Source organism: Dama dama, chromosome 1 (assembly GCF_033118175.1).
Source record: "Dama dama isolate Ldn47 chromosome 1, ASM3311817v1, whole genome shotgun sequence".
Taxonomy (NCBI): domain Eukaryota; kingdom Metazoa; phylum Chordata; class Mammalia; order Artiodactyla; family Cervidae; genus Dama; species Dama dama.
Genome location: NC_083681.1, coordinates 14,649,361 through 14,659,213, shown reverse-complemented (window position 1 = coordinate 14,659,213; position 9,853 = coordinate 14,649,361).

The window sequence follows — 9,853 nt, the reverse complement described above, 5'->3', positions numbered from 1 at the left end:
TTTTCCATTGTATATCCTTGCCTCCTTTGTTGAAGATAAGGTGTCCATAGGTTCGTGGATTTATCTCTGGGCTTTCTATTCTGTTCCATTGATCTATATTTCTGTCTTTGTGCCAGTACCATACTGTCTTGATGACTGTGGCTTTGTAGTAGAGTCTGAAGTCAGGCAGGTTGATTCCTCCAGTTCCATTCTTCTTTCTCAAGATTACTTTGGCTATTCGAGGTTTTTTGTATTTCCATACAAATTGTGAAATTCTTTGGTCTAGTTCTGTGAAAAATACCGTTGGTAGCTTGATAGGGATTGCATTGAGTCTATAGACTGCTTTGGGTAGAATAGCCATTTTGACAATATTAATTCTTCCAATCCATGAACACGGTATGTTTCTCCATCTGTTTGTGTCCTCTTTGATTTCTTTCATCAGTGTTTTATAGTTTTCTATGTATAGGTCCTTTGTTTCTTTAGGTAGATATACTCCTAAGTATTTTATTCTTTTTGTTGCAATGGTGAATGGTATTGTTTCCTTAATTTCTCTTTCTGTTTTTTCATTGTTAGTATATAGGAATGCAAGGGATTTCTGTGTGTTAATTTTATATCCTGCAACTTTACTATATTCATTGATTAGCTCTAGTAATTTTCTGGTAGAATCTTTAGGGTTTTCTATGTAGAGGATCATGTCATCTGCACCTCAAAACAAGAGACACATACAGACTAAAAGTGAAGGGCTGGAAAAAAATATTTCATGCAAACGGAGACCAAAAGAAAGCAGGAGTCGCAATACTCATATCAGATAAAATAGACTTTCAAATAAAGGAAGTGAAAAGAGACAAAGAAGGACACTACATAATGATCAAAGGATCAATCAAAAAAGAAGATATAACAATTATAAATATATATGCACCCAACATAGGAGCACCGCAATATGTACGGCAAACGCTAACAAGTATGAAAGAGGAAATTAATAGTAACACAATAATAGTGGGAGACTTTAATACCCCACTCACAACTATGGATAGATCAACTAAACAGAAAATTAACAAGGAAACACAAACCTTAAATGACACAATGGACCAGCTAGACCTAATTGATATCTATAGGACATTTCACCCCAAAACAATCAACTTCACCTTTTTCTCAAGTGCACACGGAACATTCTCCAGAATAGATCACATCCTGGGCCATAAATCTGGTCTTGGAAAATTCAAAAAAATTGAAATCATTCCAGTCATCTTTTCTGACCACAGTGCAGTAAGATTAGATCTCAATTACAGGGAAAAAATTGTTAAAACTTCAAACATATGGAGGCTAAATAACACGCTTCTGAATAACCAACAAATCATAGAAGAAATCAAAAAAGAAATCAAAATATGTATAGAAATGAATGAAAATGAAAACACAACAACCCAAAACCTATGGGACACTGTAAAAGCAGTGCTAAGGGGAAGGTTCATAGCATTACAGGCTTACATCAAGAAACAGGAAAAAAACCAATTAAATAACCTAACTCTACACCTAAAGCAATTAGAGAAGGAAGAAATGAAGAACCCCAGAGTTAGCAGAAGGAAAGAAATCTTAAAAATCAGGGCAGAAATAAATGCAAAAGAAACTAAAGAGACCATAGCAAAAATCAACAAAGCTAAAAGCTGGTTTTTTGAAAAAATAAACAAAATTGACAAACCATTAGCAAGACTCATTAAGAAACAAAGAGAGAAAAACCAAATTAACAAAATTAGAAATGAAAATGGAGAGATCACAACAGACAACACAGAAATACAAAGGATCATAAGAGACTACTACCAGCAGCTCTATGCCAATAAAATGGACAACTTGGATGAAATGGACAAATTCTTAGAAAAGTATAACTTTCCAAAACTGAACCAGGAAGAAATAGAAGATCTTAACAGACCCATCACAAGCAAGGAAATCGAAACTGTCATCAAAAATCTTCCAGCAAACAAAAGCCCAGGACCAGATGGCTTCACAGCCGAATTCTACCAAAAATTTAGAGAAGAGCTAACACCTATCTTACTCAAACTCTTCCAGAAAATTGCAGAAGAAGGTAAGCTTCCAAACTCATTCTATGAGGCCACCATCACCCTAATTCCAAAACCAGACAAAGATGCCACAAAAAAAGAAAACTACAGGCCAATATCACTGATGAACATAGATGCAAAAATCCTTAACAAAATTCTAGCAAACAGAATCCAACAACATATTAAAAAAATCATACACCATGACCAAGTGGGCTTTATCCCAGGAATGCAAGGATTCTTTAATATCCGCAAATCAATCAATGTAATACACCACATTAACAAATTGAAAGATAAAAACCATATGATTATCTCAATAGATGCAGAGAAAGCCTTTGACAAAATTCAACACTCATTTATGATTAAAACTCTCCAAAAAGCAGGAATAGAAGGAACATACCTCAACATAATAAAAGCTATATATGACAAACCCACAGCAAGCATCACCCTCAATGGTGAAAAATTGAAGGCATTTCCCCTGAAATCAGGAACAAGACAAGGGTGCCCACTCTCACCACTACTATTCAACCTAGTGTTGGAAGTGCTGGCCACAGCAATCAGAGCAGAAAAAGAAGTAAAAGGAATCCAGATAGGAAAAGAAGAGGTAAAACTTTCACTGTTTGCTAGAGTGTTCTTAGTTGTAGGTTCTTCCCTTTCATCACTTTGTGTAGTACCAATTCCTTCTGGCTTGTAGAATTTCTATTGAGAAATCAGCTAATAAAACTATGGGAGTTCTCTTATATGTTATTTTTTCACCCTATTGCTTTTAATGTTTTATCTTTAATTTTTGTCAGTTTAATTACTAAGTGTCTTAATGTGTTCCCCCTTGGGTTTAGCCTGCCTGGGACTCTCTGTACTTCCTGGACTTTATTGAATATTTTCTTTCCCAGGTCAAGGAATTTTTCAGCAATTATCTTATCAAATATTTTCTCAGGTCCTTTCTCTCTCTCTTCTTTCCTGGGACCCCCATAATGCAAACGTTGGCATGGTTAATATTATCTCAGAGGTCTCTTAGGCTATCTTCTTCTTCTTTTTTTCCCCCCATATTATGTTTCCAGAACAGAATATGAACAGAAATATGAATAGAACAGAAGAGAAAGATGTGATTTCCACCATTCTACCTTTCAGGTCACTATCTGTTCTTTTGCCTCAGTTATTCTGCTATTGATTCCTTCTAGTGTTTTGTTCATCTCTATTTGCTCTTTAGTTCTTCTGGATCTTTGGTAAATATTTCTTGGTATCTTCTCCATTCTGAGATCCTAGATCATGTTCACTATCATTATTCTGAGTTGTTTTTTTTTTTTTTGAAGGTTGCCTATCTTTTCATTTAGTTGTTTTTCTGATGTTTTATCTTGTTCCTTCACCTGGGAAATAATTCTCTGCCTTTTCATTTTGATTACCTTTCCGTAATTGTGGTTTTTATTCTAGAGGCTGTGGGCCTGTAGTTCTTCTTGCTTCTTCTGTTTGTCTTCTGGTGGATGAGGCTAACAGTCTTGTGTAAACTTCCTGATGGGAGGGACTGGCAGTGGGAAAAACTGGGTCCTGATCTGGTGGGCAGCTCTGTGCTCAGTAAGACTTTAAACCAACTGTCTGCTGATGGATGGGGCTGTGCTCCCTCCTTGTTAGTTGTTTGGCCTAAAGCTACTCAATTCTGTAGTCTGCCAGCCCCTTTTTGTTGTTTAGTTGCTGAGTCATGTTCGATTCTTTGCAACCCCATGCGCTGCAATGTGCCAACCTTCTCTGTCTCAACTATCTTCTGGAGTTTGCTCAAACTCTGTTCTTTGAGTCAGCTATGCTATCTAATAACTTACATCCTCTGCCACCTCCATCTCCTTTTGCCTTCAATTGTTCCCAGTATCAGGTTTGCACTGAGATGGATAGTTACATTATGTGGCCAAAGTATTTGAGCTTCAGCTTCATCAGCAGTCCTTCCAATGAATATTCAGCAATCAAACCCTCATTTCTGGCATCTCCTGCATTGACAGGTGGACTCCTTACTGTTGTGCCACCTGGGAAATCCCTATATGCCTCTATGGTAGGGCTAATGGCAAACTCCAAGAGCATTCACACCAAGGGGCACCTCCCAAGACTGCTGCTGTCTTGCCCCCATCCCCACAATGAGCGTCTACTGAAACATGCCTTTGCAGCATACCCTCCAACACTAACAGGCAAGTCTGGTTCAGTCTCCTGTGGGGTCACTGCTCCTTTCTCCTGGGCCCGCATGGCCCAAAATTTTGTTTCTGTCCATCAAGAATGAAGTCTCTGTTTCTTCTAGTCCTGCGGGATTCCTGTAAGCAAAGCCAACTGGCCTTCATGGTCAGAGTCCCTGGGGTTTCGTAACCCCTTTGCCAGGTCCCCTGGATGGAAAACCTGACATGGGGCTCAAAACCTTCACAACTGTGGGGGAACCTTTGGTACTATTGTTTTCTAGTTTGTGGGTTGCCCACCTGGCAGATATGAGATTTGAGTTTATCATGATTATGCCCTCCAACTGTCTCTTTGTGGTTTCTCTTTTGTCCTTGGGCATGGGTAATCATTTTTTGGTAGGTTCTAGTGTCCTATTGTCGATGGCTACTCAACAGTTTGTTGCCATTTTGGTGCTCTAGCTGGAGATGAATGTACATCCTTCTACTTCACACTCTTGAACCAATTCTCTATTGATGTTTGTATTTGCAATATTAATGCCTGTATTTTCCATAATTTTCAAATATTTCCTCCCAGTTTGCAGCTTGTTTTTTATTTTGTTGAAGGTTTCTTTCAGTGTGCAAAAGGTTTTAAGCTTGATTAGGTCCCATTAATTTATTTTTGCTTTTATTTCCTTTGCTTTGGGAGACCTATCTAAGAAAATATTGCCACAATTTATGGTAAGGTAATTATTTGCCTTTGTTTTCTTCTGGGAGTTTTATGATTCCATGTCTTATATTTAGATCTTTAAACTATTTTGAATTAATTTTTGTGTGTAGTGTGTGTGTCCATGTGTGCCCAATTGCTTCAGTCCTGTCCAACTCTTTGTGACACTACAGACTGTAACCCACCAGGCTCCTCTGTTCTTGATATTCTCCAGGCAAGAATCCTGGAGTGGGTTGCTATACCCTTCTCCAGGGGGGTCTTCCTGACTCAGGGATCAAACCTGGGTCCACAATCGAACTACAGTTGGATTCTTTACTACTGAGCCACCATGGAACCCCATATACTTTGAGGGTGTGTCCTGATTTCATTGATTTACAAGTACCTTTCCAGATTTCCTAACACTTATAGCTAAATATACTGTCTATTCTCTAATGTATATTTTTGCCTCATTTATCATAGGTTGACTCTAGGTGTGTAGGTTTACTGCTGGGCTCTCTATTCTGTTCCATTGATCTATATGTGTGCTTTTTTTTTGGCCAGTACTATGCTATTTTGATTATTGTAGCTTTGTAGTATTGTCTGAAGTCTGTGATGGCTATGCATCCAGCTTTTCTCTTTTCCCTCAGGATTGCTTTGTCAATTCTGGGTCTTTTGTAGCTCCACACAAATTTTAGAATTATTTGTTCTAATTTTGTGAAGCATTTCATGGGCATTTTGATAAATATTACATTAAATCTGTAGGTTACTTTGAGTGATATGGCTATTTATTCCAATCCAAGAGCATGGTATAGCTTTGAATTTCTTTGAATCATCTTTAATTTTCCTTATGACTGTTTTAAGGGCTTCCCTGGTAGCTCAGTTGGTAAAGAATCCACCTGCAATGCAGAAGACCCTGGTTTGATTCCTGGGTCAGGAATATCTTCTGGAGAAGGGATAGGCTACCCACTCCAGTATTCTTGGGCTTCCATGGCGCCTCAGCTGGTAAAGAATCCGCCTGCAATGGGGGAGACCTGGGTTTGATCCCTGGGTTGGGGAGATCTTCTGGAGAAGGGAATGGCTACCAACTCCAGTATTCTGGCCTGGAGAATTCCATGGCCAAGAATTCATTGTGTGATATGGCTATTTCTTCCAATCCAAGAGTGTGGTATAGCTTTCTTTGAATCACCTTTAATTTCCCTTATGACTTTAAAAATTTTCTCTGTATGTATTTCACATGCTTAGTTTTTTTCTAGGTACTTTATTTTATTTTTTAATGTATTTTCTGATTAATGTTTTGTATTCTTTGGATGTTTATTCAGAAGTGGAATAGCTGAATCACATGGTAGTTCAATTTTTATTTATTTATTTATTTTTTGAGAAATTTCTATACTGCTTTCCATGGTGGTTACACCAATTTACAATCCCACCTGTAATATATGTGTGCTCTCTTTTCTACACCTCATCAAATTTTTCCATTTTTGTCTTTTGTGTGAGGTGACATCTCATCCTGGTTTAAATTTGCATTTCACTAAAAATTAGCAATTTTAAACATCTTTTCATGTGTCTTTTGGTCATTTTTATGTTCTTTTTGGAAAAATGTATTTTTGCTCCTTTGCCCAATTTTTAATGCTGTTGTTTGTTTTTTGTTTTATTGAGTTGTATTAGTTCTTTATTGGATATCAATCCCTTTGTTGGATAGATTATTTGTAAATATCTTCTCCCATTTGGTTGGTTGTATTTTGTTTCTTGAAGGTTTGTTTTATTGTGCAGAAACTTATTAATTTGATAAAATTCCATTTGTTTATTTTTGTTTCTGTTTCCTTTGCCAGAGGAGACAGAAAGATATTGTTAAGACCAATGTCAAAGAGCATACTATGTTTTTTTTTTTTTTTTCCTAGAAGGTGTAAGGTTTCATGTTTTACATTTAAGTCTTTAATCCATCTTGAGTCAACTTTTTGTATGGTATTAGACAGTGGTCTAGTTCATTTTTTTTTTTTTTTTTTGGCAAGTATCTGCCTAGTTTTTTCAACATCATTTATTGAAGAGCTTATCCATTCTCTATTCTATGTTCCTTACTCCTTTATTGTAAGCTTTAACTGTTAACACACACATGGGTGTATTTCTATGCTCTCAATTCTGTTCATCTATTTATTTGATTTTCTGCCAGTACTAACCTGTTTTTAATTATCCCGACTTTGTAATACAGCTTGAAATCAGAGAGTGTGATACCTCCAGCTTTGCTGGGTTTTTTTCTAGGATTGCTTTGGCCATCTGGATTTTTTCTGTAGTTCAATAAAAATTTTAGAATAATTTGTTCTATTTCTGTGAAAAATGTCCTGGAAATTTTGATAGAAATTACATTAAATCTGTAGATTGCTTAAAATTAGAATGCTTTGTTAATGTTAAATATTCTAATTTATGAATACAAATCGGTTTTTACTTATTAATCTGCTTTGTTTTTTATTTCTTTCAACAATGTCTTATAACGTTCAGAGTACCTGAAGTCTTACCTCCCTGAATAGATTTATTTATTTTTATTTTATTATTTTGTCACTATTATAAATACTGTTTTCTTAATTTCTCTTTCTGATAGCTCATTACTAGCATATGAAAATACAGTAGATATACATATGTTGATTTTGTATCCTGCAGATTTACTGTACTGTTATTTCTAACAGTATTTTTGTGGATGCTTTAGGGTTATACATATATATATATATATAAAATCATGTCATCTGCAAATAGTGAAAGTTTTACTTATTTCTTTATAATTGGATGCATTTGATTTCTGTTCCTTGCTGAACTGATCTAGCATTGACTTCCAATACTTTGTTGAATGGGGATGGTGAGAGTGTGCATTCTTATCATGCTCCTGATCCTAGAGAGATAGCTTTCAATTTTTCAACATTGATTATGATGCTAGTTAAGGGTTTGCAATATATGGCTTTTATTATGTTGAGTTATGTCCCTTCTATGGGGTTTTCCAGGTGGTACAATGGTAAAGAATCCATCTGTCAATGCAGGAGATGCTGATATGGGTTCAATTCCTAGGTCAGAAATATTCCCTGGAGTAGAAAATGGTAATTCACTTCAGTAATCTTGCCTGGAAATTTTCACAGACAGGGGAGTCTGGTGGGCTACAGTTCATAAAGCCACAAAGAGATGCACAAGACTGAGCAACTGAGCACACAGAGACATAACCCTTCTGTACATAATTTATTGAGATTTTTTTGTGATAAATGAGTGTTGAATCATGTTAAGTGCTTTTTCTGTGTGTATTAAGATCATATGTTTTTATCCTTTATTTCTAAAGGTAGTTTATTATGTTGATTGATTAGAAGATGTTGAAACATCCTTGCATGATTGAAATAAATCCCACTTGGTTATGGTGTATGATCCTTTAATGCATTGTTTAATGCAGTTTGTAAACCTGTTGTTGAACATGTTTGCATCAATATTCTTCAGAGATATTGGCCTTTAATTATAGTGGTATTATCTTTTTCTGATTTTGGGATCAGGGTGATGTTGGCCTTATAAAATGACTTAGGAGTCATTCTCTTCTCATCAATCTTTTGTTATAGTTTGAGAAGAATATGATTAAATCATCTTTGAATGTTTGATACAATTTACCTGTTTAGCCATGTGGGCCTGAGCTTTTATTTGGGAACTTTTTGATTACTGTTTTCATTGTTATACTAATGATCCATCTCTTCAAATTTTCAGCTTCATCTATTAAGTCCTGTAAAGTTGTAGGAGTCCAGGTATTTGATAATTTCTCCTAGGATTTCCAATTTGGTGTCTATAGCTGTTCATAATCATCTTATAATATTGAAATGTCAACAATCTCAGATATGTGGTTGATACCACTCTAATCGCAGAAAGTGAAGAGGAACTAAAGAGTCTCTTGATAAAGAAGAGAGTGAAAAAGCTGGCTTGAAACTCAGCATTAAAAAAACTAAGATCATGGTATTTTCTTCCATAACTTCATGGCAAATATAAGGTGACAAAATGGAAGCAGTGACAGATTTTATTTTCCTGGGCTCCAACATCACTGAAGATAGTGATTGCAGCCATGAAATTAAAAGATGCTTGTTCCTTGGAAGGAAATCTATGAAAAACTTAGGTAACATATTAAAAATCAGAGACATCACTTTCCTGACAATGGGCCACAGAGTCAAAGCTATGGTTTTTTCGGTAGTCATGTATGGATATGAGAGTTGGGCCATAAAGAAAACTGAGTGCCAAGGAACTGATGCTTTCAAATTGTGGTGCTGGAGAAGACTCTCAAGAATCTCTTGGACTTCAAGGAGATCAAACCAGTCGATAGTCAAGGAAATCAACCCTGAATATTCATTAGAAGGACTTTTGCTGAAGCTCCAATACATTGGCCACCTGATGCAAAGAACCAACTCATTGGAAAAGATGATGGGAAAGACTGAAGGCAAAAGGAGAAGAGGGAGGCAGCAGATGAGATGGTTAGATAGTATCACCAACTCAATGGACATGAATGCAAGCAAACCGTGGGAGTTTGTGGGAGTTCCCATATGGTGCTAGTGGTAAAGAACCTGCCTGCGAATGTAGGAGATGTAAGAGATGTGGGTTCAATCCCTGAGTCAGGAAGATCCCCTGGAGGATGGTATGGCTACCCACTCCCACATTCTTGCCTGGAGAATCCCATGGACAGAGGAGTCTGGAAGCTTAAAGTTTATAGGGTCGCTCAGAGTTGGATACGATTGAAGTGACTTAGCATACATGCAGGTGGGAGTTAGTGGAGGACAGAGAAACCTGGCATGGAAAGAGTTAGACATTATTTAATGACTGAACAACAACAAATATTCTCATAACTCTTTATATTTCTTTGGTATTGTTATTTTTTTAACTTTGTTTTTTTTCAGGAACTTCTCTCTTTCTCTTTTTATTAATGAGCTTACCTAAAGGGTTGCTAATTTATTTATCTTTTCAAATAACCAACTCTTGTTTCATCAATCTTAACTATC